General features: G+C 43.6%; 1 long non-coding RNA gene across 1 annotated transcript in view; it reads left to right on the top strand.

Annotated features, from left to right (window-relative positions):
• The window catches only part of LOC121490537, an 80372-nt gene extending 63870 nt beyond the window's left edge, over window positions 1-16502 (top strand). The window contains exon 3 of the long non-coding RNA XR_005987708.1: window positions 16450-16502. This is a non-coding gene — a long non-coding RNA (uncharacterized LOC121490537). The remainder of the gene's footprint in view (window positions 1-16449) is intronic.
• The last annotated feature ends 570 nt before the right edge of the window (window positions 16503-17072 follow it).

Here is a 17072-nt window from a genome sequence, read left to right as displayed (position 1 = left end):
ACTCTTAAATACAGAAAGCAAACTGGTGACTGCCAGAAGGAATGTGGTAAGGGGATGGGTGAAAGATAAAGGGGATTAAGAGGTACAAACTTCCAGTTATAAGATAAGTCACAGAAATGAAAAGTACAGCATAGGGAATATAGCTAATAATGCCATATTAATGTTAGTATGGTGACAGATAAAAAAATTATTTAAAGAAATAATGGCTAATAAGTTTCCAAATTTGATGAGAACCATAAATCCACAGGTCTAAGAAACTGAAAGAACTCTAATCACAAGGAACACAAAGAAAACCACAGCAAACACATTGTAATTAAATTGCTCAAAACTAGTAAAAGAGAAAACCTTAAAAACAGCTACAGAAAAAGGTATTACACACAGAGGGACAAAGATAAAGATGATGGTATACTTCTCATTAGAAGTAATGCAAGCAAGAAGATAGTGGAGCAGTGTCTTTAAAATTCTGAAATAACAAAATCTAGAATTCTATACCAAGTGAAAATATATTTCATAATGAGGGCAAAATCCCGTCTCAGACATACAAAAGCTAGAACGATGTGTCATCAGAACTGTCCCTCAAGAAATATTAAAGAAAACCCTTTAGCAGAAAGAATATGATACCAGAGAGGGATATTGATCAACACAACATAATGAAGAGCATCGGAAACATTGACTACGTGGCTAAATATATAAGATTGTTTTCCTATTAGCTAAATATCTTTAAAAAATAAGGGACTGTCATAATAATAACAGCAACAACAACAATAATAAGAGCAATACAGTATGGGATTTGTAACATACGTAGTAGTACAGCATATGACAAAAATTGCACAACGACCAGGAAGGGAGAAATAGAAATGGCAATACATGCATCATAAATCCATTCATAAATTAACATCCACTACTTAGTAAATATTGCAGTATTGTCTATCGGGCATTTATTATTCATTAGATACTTTTCTAATGGTTACCGATAAACAACGGAGGACAGAACAGATAAGAGCCCTGATTTCACAGATTGTCCGTGTCACTGAGTTGGCAGTTAACAGACAAGTACACCAACCAACAGGATAATTATAAATCGTTGTAAGTGCCACAGGAGAGACAAAGAGGATGCTCTAATGGAGAATAACGAAGCGTACGGGAAAAACTTAGAGTGACCGAGAAAGTTGTGTGTGACAAGGGGACATTTGGGCTGCAACCTGAAAGCTGAGAAGAAGCCAGGCCAGTTGAGAATCAGGAGTCTCAGGTTGAGATAACTTCTGAGCCAAGGCTCTGCAGGTGGGCAAGAACTCAGCCATTTTTAGAGATGGACTATCTCAGGGACAGTGTGGCTGAGGTGCAGCAGGAGAGGGGTAGAGAGGTGAGAGGTAGGGTTGGGGCAGAGGTTGGATCACGCAGGGTCTGGAAGCCATGATCAGGGATTTGGGGGTTCATGCTAGGCGCAGTGGGAAAACACTGAAGAGTTTCCGCAAGGGAGTGAGGTGGTCTGGTGCACCTTACATGAAATATAAGTTTGCTGTGGGAGGGAGAACAGGAGGTAAAGAGCCGGGAGGTAAACCAGAAGGCTAGTCACAAGGCTATTTCCGGGGTTGAGGCAAGAGATGACGGTGGTGGTATGAATAGACACAATGGCAATAAGGAGACAAGATGTAACTAGATTAAATTACGCATTTTGGAAGTCGAACTGGCAGGACTTGGTGACAGATGTGCACATGGGGGCCAGGAAAGGAAGAATCTAGAAAGCAGGGGAGCTGAGATTTGACCCAGGTTCGTCTGAGTCCAGAACTTTCTGCTTTCAGTGCTGCCATTATTAGGTTGGACACCCGTTATCAATGGTACATCTCACCAGTCATGGAAATATAAAAAAGGAAAAAGCCACTATCTTTGTCATCAAGGGCAAAGGTAGCTGCTGATGAAAAAACTAGGACAGCTAGAAACTAAATGGAACCAATCAGTGTTATAGAAGTTCAGAGGCAGAGGAAGAGGGCATGCCAAGGAATGTAGACTCCGAAGAGTATGCTCTGGCAGGGAAAGAGAGAGCGCGGTGTGGAGGGTGAGCCAAGGCCTGGAAGTAGGGATTCCCATATGGTTTTCGAGGAATGATAACGAAACTACAGTGGTGCATTAGCAAAGAAGCCCCAAAGAGAGTTGGCTTTGAGTGGGTGGCTGGAGGTGGAGTTGGTCAGCTCAGGATGACTGAACCGTAGCGCAGCATCTCTGAAGAGCAGCCTTCAGGTAGACCAATCTGTCATCATCGTGGAGCTGTTGATTAAAGATGGGGCATTGGTGTCGCACGTTACATGCGCCGTAGCCATCACTGGAAGTAAGGGGCGGGGATAGCAGGGTTTCATCCCCAACCACGTACACACAGCCTGGGGCAAATGGGGAGAGCAGGGCTTGAAATTTTTCCATTGTTGGGAGTTTTTTTTTTTGGGGGGGGGGAGGTTTTCATACCACTTCACATCAATGAAAGGTCTTCCCCCCGCCTTTTCCTTTTCCTGCTTTGCTTTCTTCTTTAAATATACTACTGTTTTGTTTTGTTTTGTTTTTTCTGAATGTGGTAGTCATCTGGTGTGTGATGGCTGGAACTTTGTTGAGCGTTATCAGAATGCACAGATATTGTCAATGCCGATAGCTCTACCCATTGAGAGTTCTCTGAAATACGGGCCAGACTCCAAAGCACCAAAGGTTAACCCAATTTGGCTGACTCATAAGATTGGTCCTATGGAAAGCAGCCCCCAGCTCTGCGAACCTGATGGAGTCAGGGAGAGAATCTGCAGCAAATGACCCCCTGGAATCCTTTGGTTCTGTAACCAAAAGGTGGGCTCTGCAAATCTTAGGCCCCAGCTTTAGGACTGGAGGTCTGAAATGCACTATTTATGAGCTCAATGGCAGATTAACTTCCAGCCGAACCTTTCTCAGTAAAACCCTCACCTCTGTCCGTGGGTTTCCAGCTGTGCAGGAAGAAGAAATGAATCATTTCCGAAAGAAATAACAATTGAATCAAGCCCCATTTCTTTCTTCTTTCCAGATCAAACTCCAAACTGTGCTCAAATGAAGGTTAGTGGGAAGAGTAAACTTCCTCTTCATCTCTGCTTGCATCCCACCTCTGGGAGGTTGAGCTTGTCTGGGTTCTAAATACTTTTTTTACTTATAAATCAGCGGGCAAGTGTTACGGTTTCTGGCTGTACACACACACACACACACACACACACACACACACACGTTTCATAATTCCTGGACTACGTACTCAGTCTAATCAAATGATTCCTGCTTTGTCAAATCATTTATTTGGAAACATTATGGTTTGAAAATTAATTGCATGTAGTTGTGCTTTAAAAATCTTTATGACTAGCTTGATGATGGCAAATGGAGATAGCAAGACAGGATTTTAACTTTCAAATTTAAGCAATAATATTCGCTCTCTACGGCCAAAATATTAAAGCAAATGAGTAAAAGAATGTATCTCCACAAGCTGTTTGGTTTGCATACAAACCTCTTTGCCACAGGGTAGATATAAATTTCTATCTTGCCAGAGATGATGGCAACACAAATTTCTTTCTTTTTTTTTTAAGATTTTATTTTTATTTATTCATGAGAGATACAGAGAGAGAGAGAGAAGCAGAGACACAGGCAGAGGCAGAAGCAGGCTCCATGCAGGGAGCCTGACGTGGGACTCGATCCCGGGTCTCCAGGATCACACTGCGCCGAAGGCAGGCGCTAAACCGCTGAGCCACCCAGGGATCCCACAACACAAATTTCTGATGTTTGATTCATATTACCTTTTAGGCCACAATTTTAAGAGAGGTTCATCTAACCCACTCTATAATACAAACTGGTAATTGCTAAGCCCCTTTATGAGATCAGGATATGCTAAAAAATGAGGAAGAAGTCACTGTTTGGACCCTATTGGGGATCTAATCTTCTCTAACAGTCTTCCCCTGGAGTGGTATTCATCTGCTCCGGGCCCTCGTTAATACCTTGGGCTTTTTCACCTCTGCGTGTTTGCTGACCCAGTTCCACTATTTAGGACCTTCTGTTCCTCCCTATCTACTCTCACGACCTCCACGCAGCCTTCTGGCCCAGGGGAAACCCCACTGCCTTTGCAAGGTCCCCTGGACCACAGCAAACTGAACCTGATGCCTTGCTCTTCTGAGGTGTCTCCTCTGGCCCTTTGCCACTTTAGATTGTTACCTTCTCATGTCAGACTGTCCAATCTCCCAACTAGATGTAGAGAGATGAATATCAACGAAGTTAAAACAGGTGATCACCTACTCCAGATTTCTCAGTCTTTGGACTCCTTGTTCAGTGTTCTTTTGATCTTCATGCTATTCCTTATTACTTTTACCACGCCTATTAGCTTTTGAGGGCAATGATTCAGGCATCTATCAAGTCATTATTTATTCATCATTAAGCAGATATTCATTGAGTGTCTCCTAGATGCCAGGCTCCATCCTAAGACCTGAAGATACAGTAGCGGCCTCGAGAGAGTGACATCGCCCATTCTCTCGACGAGACGCATTTTAATGGAAGACACAGAAAATAAACAAGTAGGTAAACAAAGCAATTTTAGAGAGTGACAGTGCTATTTATAAAACAGAAAAGGATAAGTAGGGTGGGAGGCTAGAGAGAGGCAGTGGTGTGGGGAGGCTGTTAAATTAGCTGGGTGGTCAGCAGAGGCCTCTCGGAAGAGAGCTCCTGAGCTGAGATATGAGTGATGAGTTGGGGCGGACTTGGGGGGTTCTAGGAGATGAGTGTCCTCTGCGGAGTGAAGAGCAAATGCCAAGATCCTAGGTCAGAATGAGCTTGGTGTTTTAGAGGAGAAAAATATCGGTGTGGCTGGAGTGGGGATCAGCGAGAGGAAGTGGGGCAGACGTGGTGAGAGATGTCATGTAGGCGGGCCCAGAGCACACACGACCTTTGGAGGCCATGTGACGAGTCTGCAGTTCACTGCCAGAGGAAGTGGAAGTGGGAAGCCCTGGACGGCTTGACGTAGGGAAGTGACATTGCAGGAGCCACATGTGAAGCTGACCTCTTTAGCTGTCAGCAGGAGGCGTTTACCTTTCCTTTCTTCTTTGTCTTGCCTTTGTTTTTACATTTTAGGAGGTGCACACACCTCAACTGCACAGCTGCCTGAACTTATATGTGTATATGCACACACACATCCCTGTAACTACATCCATAGTAAGACAAAGGAAGATTCCAGAACACCCCAGAGGGCTTTTTCGTGCTCTACGCAGTCATTGCTTCCACCATTTTTAGGATGACTTCCATCACCACGTATTAGTTTTGCCTTTTTTGAACAGAATTCAAATGAAATCATGTAACATGCACTCTTTTGTGTCTGGGACTTATTACTGTGTAATATTCTATGGAATGAAGATCTTACCATTTATTTGTTTTACTATTGATGGGCCTCTGGGATATTTCCAGTTGAGGCCATTTGAATAAAGCTGCTATGAACATTCTTGTATGCGCCTTTTGGTGGACATATATACGCCCGTTTAGGTTGGATATAAACCCAGGAGTGAAATTGCTGGGTCTCAGGATTTATGTACTTAGTAGATGCCATCAAACAGTTTTCCAAAGTGGTTGTACCAATCGATGCTTCCACTAAGAATGCATAAGGATTCTAGTTTCTTCCCTTTCTTACAAACACTTGGTATTATCAGTCCTTTTAATTTCAGCCCTTCTGGTGGGAGTGTAGTGGGTGGGGGTCTCATTGTGGTTTTCTGGTGGGGAAGAGAGGGGTTGCTTCTCCTCGGTACTTATGATTATGTTGTTGATTATGTAGTTGGCTTTTGAAAGTTTGGTTTTCAGGCTTCCTGGCTTTCATTCCCTATTTCCAATACCACATCCCCCCCCCCCTTGCAATGCCCCCCAAGAGCAGCATAAAAGCCATGCATGCTGATATGACATCATCAGTTCATTGTCTTTAAGGAATGTGATATTTCATTTTTTATAGGGTGACCCTATTCCAAGATAGAAGGGAAAATAGAAAACAGGGCTTAGAACTTGAAAGAGAAAATTTGGGTCAGGCTCCAGCTTAATGCAGTTTCCATTCTTGGAGCCAAAATGCCGTCTAGTCAATTCACAAAGGGAGTCGCTGGAGGAGTGGGGACTGTTGGGTGTCTAGGATTTTGCCCTAACAATGAAATTAAGGGTGTTATGCTTCATTTCCTGTTTTGGAAAACAGAGTCTTTGGCTTAAAAAAAAAAAGGCTAATTGCATATTGTTTTAAAAAATTGGGTTGATAATTCATCATATCATAATTAAACTAATTAGAATGCTGTTATTTTCCAACAGCTTTAATGAGGTCTTCCACTTGGCAGAGAACCTGTGAGACCAAAAAATATTGCCATTTGTTAAAAGATGGGGAAACTCTGATGACAAACGACTCTATTCAGCCGCATTTTGGTTAATAAGATTTATGCATTAATCTAGTTATACTTTGTTCCCTCGAGTTTGGCAAACTTCTGAAGTTTTCCAATTTTCTACTGTGTCTCTCCTGCTCCCCACCCCCTTCTTCTCCTTGGAGAATTTCTGGCGTCTGAGTTCAAATAGGTGGAAACATTCTCTGTTTCCAGCCGAGGCTCCCCAGCTCGGTTGGAATGCTCGTCTGGTTGTAATAGAGCCTGCTTTGGGGCCAGCCGCTCTCAAAATATCTCCTCGGCTTGTGAAGCAGAAAATAGAAGTTTGGGCCGACTCGGGTCTCCTTCCAGGGTGCTTCTTGCTGCTTGCTTTGGGGGGCACTGTTGCTCCAGTTTGAGAGCTCCGGCGGGGCTCTGGTGAGTGATGGCTCTCCCTTGCGCAATTCTGTCTCTGCACTCCTTGTCAAGTAATCATTACAAATGTTTCGGGGAGGAACCAGTTGGCTCTGAGCAAAGGTCTGCCTCTGCGAAGAAGTGAAGGCCTGAGGGGTGGGCATTGGTCTGTCGTGGTAAAATCTTCCCCTTTGACAGTGTAATTAAGTGCTAATTAACTAAATGAGTGTAAATGTTGAAGGCTGAGATAAATATCTACATTTCCTTAATCTACTTTTCCCCTCTAAAATTTGATAAAGGAAATTTGGATTTAATGGAGGATATATGTCAATTTTTTTTTCTCTTCTTTTTTTTTTTTTTCTTTTTTTCTTAAGGTCGCAAATCGGTTTAGAAGGAGCTCAGACCCACGGGTTTGGGTTTCTGCAGGAAAAGTCAGCAGCGTATAAATATAGAAGACATACAATAAAATGCGGACGCGATATTGCAATAATTATGTTAAGAAGGCTTAGTGGAGCTACCTTTTTGAAACATCTGGTTTGTTTCTGGTCTTTCCACATCCTGCAGATGTTGCCGAAGCCATGAAATACACTGACAGGAGAATACATTAGCTCACGAAGTCATTCCCATGAATAAAGCAAAGGGTAGCCTCTTAACTTTCTAAAAAATCTAGTTAGAGAAGAATTCTGCTCTCAGAGCGAGCAGAGATTAGGCCAATAATTGAGAGGGGCCCAGGGCCTTCTAAAAGTGTCAATAGCGATCTGTTCTTGCCAAAGGGGAAAAGAGACACTTTGTGGAGGGGCAGCCAGAGTCATAAATGGGAATCTTTGTAATTCTAGTACTTTCTCATTACCTCCATGGTTAGTGATTACAAAGAAGGGCTGAGGCAGGGGTGAGGGGAGCCCCCCCCCCCCTGTGCTGGGCCCTAGAGCCCAGGCCTCTGAGCGCCTGGGTGCGGTCCAGCCCCTGGCCTCTCTGGGGGCAGGTGCATGCTCCTGTGCAGAGGCAAGTGCCTGGGAGGGGACACACCGTCGAGGCCCGGGGCTGGTGACAGCTGACACTCCTGCATGCTCCCCTTCCCAGGCTGGAGGGCCCAGGCCAGGGGCCCAGGGGGCCCGGGGGCCAGGCACGCGTGGGGCACTCAGGAGAACACACAGGGCCGCCCTTGACGGGGAGGGCCTGCGGAGCCCGGGTTCATTAAATAGGAGGTGGTTGCCTCTGAGATTAACGCCCTGAAATAAATGCAAAGTTAAGAAATATTCTGGCCTGTGGCCCACTTGGCAGGAGGATTAGAAACCTGGGATGGTCAGAAAGACAAAGCCTGAAAGGGCCAACGTCACGTTTAGTTTCTGGCCGACTGTGATCTCTAATCCCCCCCCCCCCTCCCATTCACATCCCTCCTCCGGGTTACGGCGTCTTGCGTTCAGAAGACCCCCTAGTAAAATGTGTAACAGATGTTTTTCTGGCCACCAGCCTAGGAGACAAGAGGAACACACTCGTGCAGACTCATCTGTAAGACACTAGTGTTTCTCTGGCTCAGCCCTGGATCGTTGGACTCCAGTTCCTGACATCCACTGTACTTGCCTGCTTCCCTCTGGGGCAAAGGGATAAATCTCTGGGACGGTTCACAAAAGACTGTTTCTCGCATATTCTCGCAGGGCTTCTGGCTTCCTTTGGGTCACTGAGGAGGGGTCCCTCCTGCTTGCACCAAATCCTTCCGTTTCAGCAGCGATTCTGTGTATGGACCCACCGGGGAGGCACCTGGCTCCTGGCTGCACCTTTTACCCCTGCCCGGGGTCATGGGGGGTGGGGGGGGAGCTCTTACTGAAATTACGCAAGAGCTTTGCCTCCTCGGGGAATGATTTTAAATTTCCTCAACCTTTCTCCCCTCCAGTGCTCTGCCTCCCTTCCCTTTTTCTTTTGCAACTGGCTAATTTCTGTTTTTCATTCTTCAGCCCTTATTTCCCTACGCTCAGTGGACTGATTAAACAGATATGACAAGTTTTAATCATCTCTGGGAAGTCTTGGCACTAACATAAATGTGTTACTTAAGGAAGGGGGTTTAGCATTATTGTCATTATCATGATGATAATTTTTTAACATTTATCCCACCTTTTAGAGGGAATAACATGCTTTCCCATCTATTATTCCTGCTGATACGCCAAGCAATACTGATAGAGGCAGGGCAGAAATTACAATGTTGAAGTTATGGGTGAAGAAATCAATGCTCACATAAAGTAAAGCTATTCATTCAAGGTCATGCAACCAGTGAAAGTGAATTCAGGCCGTTTTAGATTCCAAGTTCAGTGCTTTTCCTGGGCATAGTGAGCCCTTATTAATAAGGCCTTAACATTGTAGGAACTCCAGAAGTTAAGTTAGTCCATAGAAGGGGGATGCTTTTGTAGGGTAGAGTAAGTACGCCAAGAATGCAAGAAAGCGGGGAATCTAGAAAGAAATATAGGCGTGGTGTCTAGAGCTAATTTTCCGCGTGTGCTGCAGGATTCCAATAGGTGTATTGTTTAGGAAAAGAGTTCCCTAGCCACATGGGATTGGCAAATATTAAATCAAACAAAGTCAAGAAAATTTCTTGATTACAGCACCCTCAGAGACTTTGAAATGCCCTCTTGGTTCCCATGGCAGGGATCAGATGTCCTGTGACCATGTTGCAAACATAGTTGACACAGGGCCCTTCTTGACTGAAGAAGCATCTCATGAGAGCGCACTTTGGGGAAAGCGGGTCAGAAACACCGTAGCTTGCCACCTGAGGAGGTAGGGGAGTTAGTCAAAGAGGGGAAAGATGAGAGCTCTTCAGATGTCAGGGGGAAAATCTAGCTACCGTGTTTATTCTGCTATCTAATTACCGAATCAAGGAGCTTTATTGGCCAATGTGGCAGGCTCTGTGTTAAGGTCCTACAAGGGGTAAAAGTGGCACGTCAGTATTCCAGATGCAAGATTGTGTTGGAAGAGCAGCTGGCAGGACTGAGGGAGGTGACGGTACAGTGAAGAACATGCAAGAAGGGGGTCGGAGAGCCGGTTGTGGTCTTGAATGTCTCCAGTCTTAGACCTTGACCTTGTTCAAGTCATTATGCCTTCTTCTGGACTCTAGGTCCCTCAACTCTAAATAAGCAGAATGGACTAAATGGTTCCTCCCACATCAAGATTCCATGTTTCTAAAAAAATAGACATTACATGTTATAGAGGGTGATAGTAGATGTTTCAGGTGGAGACAGATTTGGAAGTTGATTTCTTAAGGAATGCTACGAGATGGCATGGCCACCAGTGAATGGTGAGGTCAGCTGGAATCACAAGCGCTTTTCCTTGTGAATATACCTGCAGACAGGAAGCATGCCATGCTACCCTCAGTTTTAAGATCAAATTTCAAAGTTGTGTGGCCCCAAAGACCCGCTCTGAAAGCCAAAGAGTCACTAGATGGCCATTGCTGGCTTTGAAGGGAAAACAGAGATTACTTCCCTAACAAGGCAGTGGGCTTTGGAGAATAAAAGCCCTGGCCTTCGTTCCTGGAAGAATGAAAAAGATTAATCAGAGAAATCATGGAAGAGGAAGGTAAAATCCTCAAAGAGATGAAGAGGCTCGGTATCAGGAATTGGCAGGAGAGTTAAGGAAATGAAGGATGGTAATTAAACTGAGTGTGAGGGGAGCCAATGGAAATGGGTCAGGAGAGACAGGAGGATGAGAGAAACAGAAATACCCGAATGCGTACGACTCGCCCGTGAGCTGAGCGTGACACCCAAGATCCAAGGAGGGGGCTCACGTGATGTCCTTTTCCACTTAAGACTCAAAAGGGGGTGCCTGGGTGGCTCAGTCGGTTAAGCAGCTGCCTTCAGGTCAGGTTATGATCCCAGGGTCCTGGAATCAAGCCCCACATCGGGCTCCCTGCTTTGTGGGGAGTCCGCTTCTCTCCCTCTGCTTGCTGCTCCCCCCTGCTGTGCTGTCTCTTTCTCTATCAAATAAATTTTTTTAAATATTAAAAAAAAAGACCCAAAATGTATAAAAATCTCATTCCACACTCTTTTTTTCCCCCTTTTCTCCAAAGAGATGTTGGCTAGAGGCATGAGATATACTGGAGATACATGGGATCTTCATGGTCTGAGCGTTTAAAGAGTTTCTGGCCCCATAGCCCTTGAGTCTTGGAATATAACAGTGGATTTGAATTTGACTTCTTTCCATGACTGACCCACTGGGGCTCCTGAAAGTCATTTCTCCTTTCTGAGAGGTTTACACTCACTGTGAAGCACAGAGTAGAGGACTGGAAGAACGAGCACACCTTAAAATCTGAAGTGTGAAGCCGCTTGGAAATTGCGGCTTCTTAACCTCTCCGTTCTACAGATTGCCATCATTCCCTTGCTGGTAGGATATAGAAAACAAGGTAACATAAGGTCGGTTGCCTTGATGATACGTGTTTGTGGGACTGTATGTAGGAAGAGAAGGCAATAGGTTATGAAATTTCTGGCAACCTTACACTGCTTGGTTGGACTATGGCTGGACGACATCTGCTTGCACAGAGGAGATGGGGCCTCAGCCATCACCAGCGGGTCAGTACAATGCAGACTCATTCTCTGTTCTGCTCTTCTCTAACCTCACTAAACTCTGCGACATCTAAGTGAAACAAATATGAGGTTGACACATGTTAGAAGGCTCCTGTGACCCATTCCTTTCTTTAAGAGCTCTAGAATTCTTTAGCAGATCCAACGTGTGGGGATTTTGTGCAGCCGCAGTGTCTACACGACTACACTGTTGAAGAAAAGCATCCTGATAGAGGGCATTCAAGACAAGAAAAAGCCTGTGTGTCCTCTGCCATAATCACTCATTGCAAACATTGCAAGAAAGGTCTTCCCATGAGCCTGGTAGCAGGCTGGCCATGGTGAGAAAAAAATGGCACAGACATGGCCGTGTCTATCTCTGAAGGGCGTATAAGGGACATACTCTTATTTAAATAGGGAACAGCATTTTATTAGAAAGGTGACTGGCAAATAATACACTGGATTTGACCTGCGTAGAAATAATCCCATCTCAGGTTGTTTTTAAGGAATACTGATGGTAAACTGAGAAGTGAAAAAGTCAGCCTGGTGGCCTAGACATCTCTAAATATCTGGGCCTTTAACAGCAAGTACAACAAACATCTGTGCGGCTGATTAGCACTTTAGTCTTAGAGGAAAAATAATGATTTCTTCCTGCCATAGATGCCTGTGTCTCTTTGAGTAAATGGGTGAGAAAAACCCATCGAAACTTGTCTCACGTGAGTTGGCTGGAAATTCAGGCCTGTCTTGCCCTGAAATTGCAAATCTATATTTGGGCAAAGACTGGCGTTTCCTTCCTGAGTCTCATGTGTTCGGTGGCTTGTGAAATATATGTGAATGCCAAGATGGGCAATGCTAGGCAATTTGGGTGTCCTTCTCCTGAACAAGGAGCCTCACTCCTTACCAGCTGTGATCCCCCTCCCCCTTCTTCTCTTACTGTTCTCTCCTCTCTTCCTCGCTCCTTAAGGACAGAATTCGTATCCTATTGCCTCGTTCTCCGTGGCTGCCTTGGTACTGTGCCCATAGAAGGAGTTTAATCAATATGGATTGAATGAATGATGCTCTCTAAAACCTACATAGACTTTTCTATGCTCAGTCATGCCAGCCTGCTCCAGATCCTCTTGTTTTCTTCTTTAGATTATTTTAGTTTCCTCTTTTTATCTGTCGCCAACTTTTCTGCCTCTTGCTCTTCTTCATGCAAGTTGGAATAAGGAGGTAGAGTGTGATGTCGGCTATTCCTTTTCTTTTCCTCCATGCTGTACACTGAAAGTTTATATCACCCCAAAATTCATATGTCGAAACCAAATCCCTGTGATAATTTGATGGCCAAGCCTTTACAAGGGTGGGGTCCTCATGATGGAATTAGTCCCTTGTTAAGAGGGACCTCAGAGAGCTCCCTTGTACCTCCCGCCATGTGAGGATACAGAGGAAAGAGGGTTGTCCAAGAACAGGGGAGTGGTTTCTCATCAGATACCAAATCTGCTGGTGCCTTGTCATGAACTCCCCAGCCTCCAGAATATGAGAAATAAATTCCTGTTGTTTATAAGCCACCCACTCTATGGTATTCTGTTACATAGGCCAACCCAACTAAGAGAAGCCCTTTCTCATCATGAAGTTTTCCCTTCTGATCCCTGTAGGAAATCACATGCAAAAAAAAAAGCAAAAAAAAAAAAATCTTGCGATGCGCTGATAGTCGTGTTTCTGTTCTGTAGCTCTAACTCCCTCTGAAGTGGCTAGTGAAATAACCGACTTGGTTTATTGCTGTAACCGGAATATCACTAATGTACTACATGACCCCGTCTATGCATAACATAGGTTCAAAGAAAGAGCAGTTTGTGAGAGGAAAAATAATAGAAAGATGTTTCAATCTGACTAATCGCATAGAACACAAGTTGGCAAATGTATGGCTTCTAGGCCAAATCTTTTAAACAAAGTTGTTTTATTTCTTTTAAAAACATCTTTATTGTTCCCTATTCTGAAGGTTTGAATTCGGTGTAGGTTCTGTTATCTGTGGATCTGAAAAATGAAATTGTCATTAAAGAGGATTTTGAGGTTATTTCTTTAAAAATTTATCCTAGGCTCATTTTGGAAGACTGGAGGCCCTGAGAAATATCTTGAACCTCACTTCTTACCAGCTGTGATTTCCCCCGCCTGCTTCTCTTAGTGTTCTCTCCTCTCTTCCTTGCTCCTTAAGGACAAAATTCGTATCCTATTGCCTTGTTCTCTGTGGCTGCCACAGTAGACCAGCAATTTTAATAAAGAAAAAAAAGTTAAGCAATAAAAAAAAAAAAAAACTATTCTTCTTGAAAAAGCAATGTCAGCCTCAGGTACCCAGTTCTCAAGGTACACGGTGGGGCTGTACTCACGTGGAACCAGCTCATCCTACTGTCTCAGGGGACAGCAGTCATTAGGCCTCTCTTCCCTTTTGAATGCAAAGGGAAACCATTGTCAGGCTCCTCTTTCAGGTAAAGTGATTTTAGTTGCATGGAAGAGTCTGTCTCAAGCTGGCCCAAGTAAAAGGAGTAGTTATTGGAAGGAGGCAAATGGTCTAACAAGGAGATGGAATCCCTTGGAAAGCAAGCACAGGAGGTCCAATAGAGCCTTAGGCACCTGGAGCTGCAGGACAGCTGTGGACTCAAGTGGCTCTGGGATTTCACGGTTGCAGTTTGTAGACCTTTCCACAGCAACTCTCCGGCACTGTCCACTTTTAGCCAAATCTCTTGACATTTGAGTTCAAAATTCTGAGAGAAGGAATTCAACTGAGCTATTTCAACTCTAGTTACTAGGTCCCACCACGGACCAATGAGTAGCTATTGATTGATGCAGTCGAGTCGTTGGCCATCCCTGTGCAGAGACCCACCTTAGCGCTGCTTCCCTCGTCCTTCAGTGTGAGATTCTGTATGGGCAGGTTGATCAGAGGAGGAAGGGTCACGGCAGGCACATTGCACGTTGACCGACACATCCAGGACCATCCAGCCCCGGGCTGACATGCACACATCCTGCATCTACATTGCTAGAGGTGTCCTTGCCTGACACTATCTGAACATTGTGCATGTGATTTTGGGCTCATCTGTGACCTCCCAGCAGTGATGCAATCCAAAAATCACATCTGCCTCCGGAGGCCACCAAAGCTGCAAGTTTCTCTCAAAAGCCACAGCCTCCTGGTGATGTTCATTCCTCCCTTGACTCCACTTTGATCCTATTCGGACATCAGTCTTATACACACACACATACACATGTGTGTAGGTATATAATATAATGCATGTAAAGACCCACAACTCTAGGACAGTAGACTTCGTTCTGCAGAGGAATCATTCACAAATTAACACTCTCCATTTTTATTTTTTTCCCGGTCATCACAATGATCTCTTGTAAAAATATACTTTATATTCCTCCATTTCTTGATTTGTCAAGTTACAAAATCGTTGACTTCTTTATTTGAAAGTTTAGGAGTCCACTACTCCTACAATAGTTTCTTTTTTCCTTACTCCACCCTTGCTACCCTGATCTTGTTAATGATGCATTTGTTTAGGACAATAACATTTTGTTCTCTAGCTAAACTTAAATCTACTGTGCCAATTGGTTGATCCTAAAAATGGAAAACGAACAAACAAGATTTAAAATCAACAATGTATTTCTCACATGCAATGTATGTTTCCCCTGCACTTTGGAGACAACCATTATTTTCTAGAAGCCAGTATCCCTGATAAGAAGTCTCACGTACATCTTATTGTCTTCTCTTTGTAGATAAGTATTTTTTAATCTCTGGGATTTTTAAGGATTTTTCTAATCCTTGCAGTGATCATCATTGTGTCTTAGTGGACTTTTTTCATATACTCTACCCCACACAGTAGTTACGTATCTTTATTCAGGTGAGTCAAATCTTGTTTCATTGATTATTTCTTCTCTAATGTTTCTGTTTTCTCCTGGAATGCCTGACATTTCCTACCCTTGTCCTTTTGGTCTACACTTTGGCAGAGTTTCTTTTTGTCCTTTTCTTTTGTTTCTGTCTGGTAAAGTTTCTGAACTTTATCTTCCCGATGTCTAACTTAATCTTTGGATGATTTTATTTTGTTGTTCAACTCTATCAATGATTCTTTTTTGGGGGGTTCTTTTTTTAAAATAAATTTTTACCAAAATACAGCCACTTTTGCTGATGTTTTCTCTATGGCTGCTTGCAAGTGACAGTGGCAAAGCTGAGTAGTTGCGGCAGACGCCATAATATCCTGAAAGCTGAATGAAAATATTTACTATCTAGCCCTTTATAGAAAATGCTTACTGACCTTCATCTTAGAAGGTGCAGGGGTGGGGAGAGGGAGAACATTCTTAATGTACAGGAAAACACTTTTTCCCCATTTCTGTCACATGTAGTGACTTTCACAGGGACAGGTGCCGGTCTCTCAAAAATGAAAGGAATCCTTTTTCTTCTCTCAACTTCCTATCAAACATCCCTTTTTTGAAGTCCAGCCTAGGTAGTTTCTAACTTCTCCAACCTCACTTACCTTCTTTTGAATAAAATTCAAAATTCCCTCCACTAGTAATTCTTATTTATTTTTTCCCTAAATACCAAAAACTTTACCCTGACTCTGCTCATTCCCATTGTCAGCTCTTTCTACTGCTGATCGCACACTATCACTAACAACCCAGAACTCACACCAAAGAGGCCTTCTTTAGGAGAGATGGGTAAAGAGGAGGCTCATAGGCTGGTCAAAACTATATGATTTGCTCCCGTTACATCATGAATCATTTGATGGTGGTTGCAAGGGGAGGCTCACCAGCGGCTCACCTTTATGCACGCCCGGCCTGGCATATGAGTTCAGAACTCTCAATGGCATCCTCTCTTCTTGCATGTAGCCTCGCAGAGATGACTGCCCACTCCCCTCACATGGGTCTCAGATGGAAAATCTCTGCTCTCAGGCTCCCTTGAGGGGATATCCACTTCCAAGGGCCTCTGCCCCTCCCAGTCAGAATGCTTGAAGGACATTTCTTATTCCTCTCACAGCATTTATCTTTGCCACATGTTTGGTGTTTGTACATGTATATATATATATGTCCATATATATATATATACACATATATATGTAGTCTTTTAGTATTTTTTTAGCGATTTCTTTCTTGGTTTTGAAAGTGAATTTTGTTCATTGCAGGGGAAGTTCAAGCACAAAATTGTACATATAAGAAAAAAATCAGCAGTAATCCCATATGCAGAGGTAACCAATGTGAAGATTTGGGTATGTAAATTTATAATTATTACTCTATTAGCATGTATGTGAATCTTTCCATATGAATATGCATACACACATAATTATTCAATCCAATTTTGTTCAGCGCATACACTTAGTTTTGTGTATCTCTTCGTTTAGTGCTACATCCTGTGTTCTTGCTTTTGGGTTTGTACTCCTGTACACTGCTTTGTACTTGAATAATTGTTTTCCTGAGGGGAAACCAGGTTTTTCAGTCAGATCATAAAATCCTTGAGTGTAAGGATAGTTTCTCCTTTTTAAAAAAAATCCCCTTCTTTCCTCATCTCCATTCCCATTCCCACCAGCAACCAGTGCCAGTTAGTAGTAAAGAATGAGTGTTCGATAAATATTTTCCGAGTAGAGTTGGATGGAATGATGTGTGACGCACCCATAGGAGGAAACTCCAGTGTCTGATCTTCCTCTCTTGTTCTTGCCACACAGAGAAAGTCACAGCTTGAAACGAGCCGTGAATGGTTCTTTGGCGGGCGCACAGCAATACACCTGCTGAGTTACGAGCCTGATGAATC

This window comes from Vulpes lagopus, chromosome 5, assembly GCF_018345385.1.
Source record: "Vulpes lagopus strain Blue_001 chromosome 5, ASM1834538v1, whole genome shotgun sequence".
Taxonomy (NCBI): Eukaryota; Metazoa; Chordata; class Mammalia; order Carnivora; family Canidae; genus Vulpes; species Vulpes lagopus.
The sequence above is the reverse complement of the archived record's forward strand: the minus strand, read 5'-3'. Positions and strand labels throughout refer to the sequence as shown.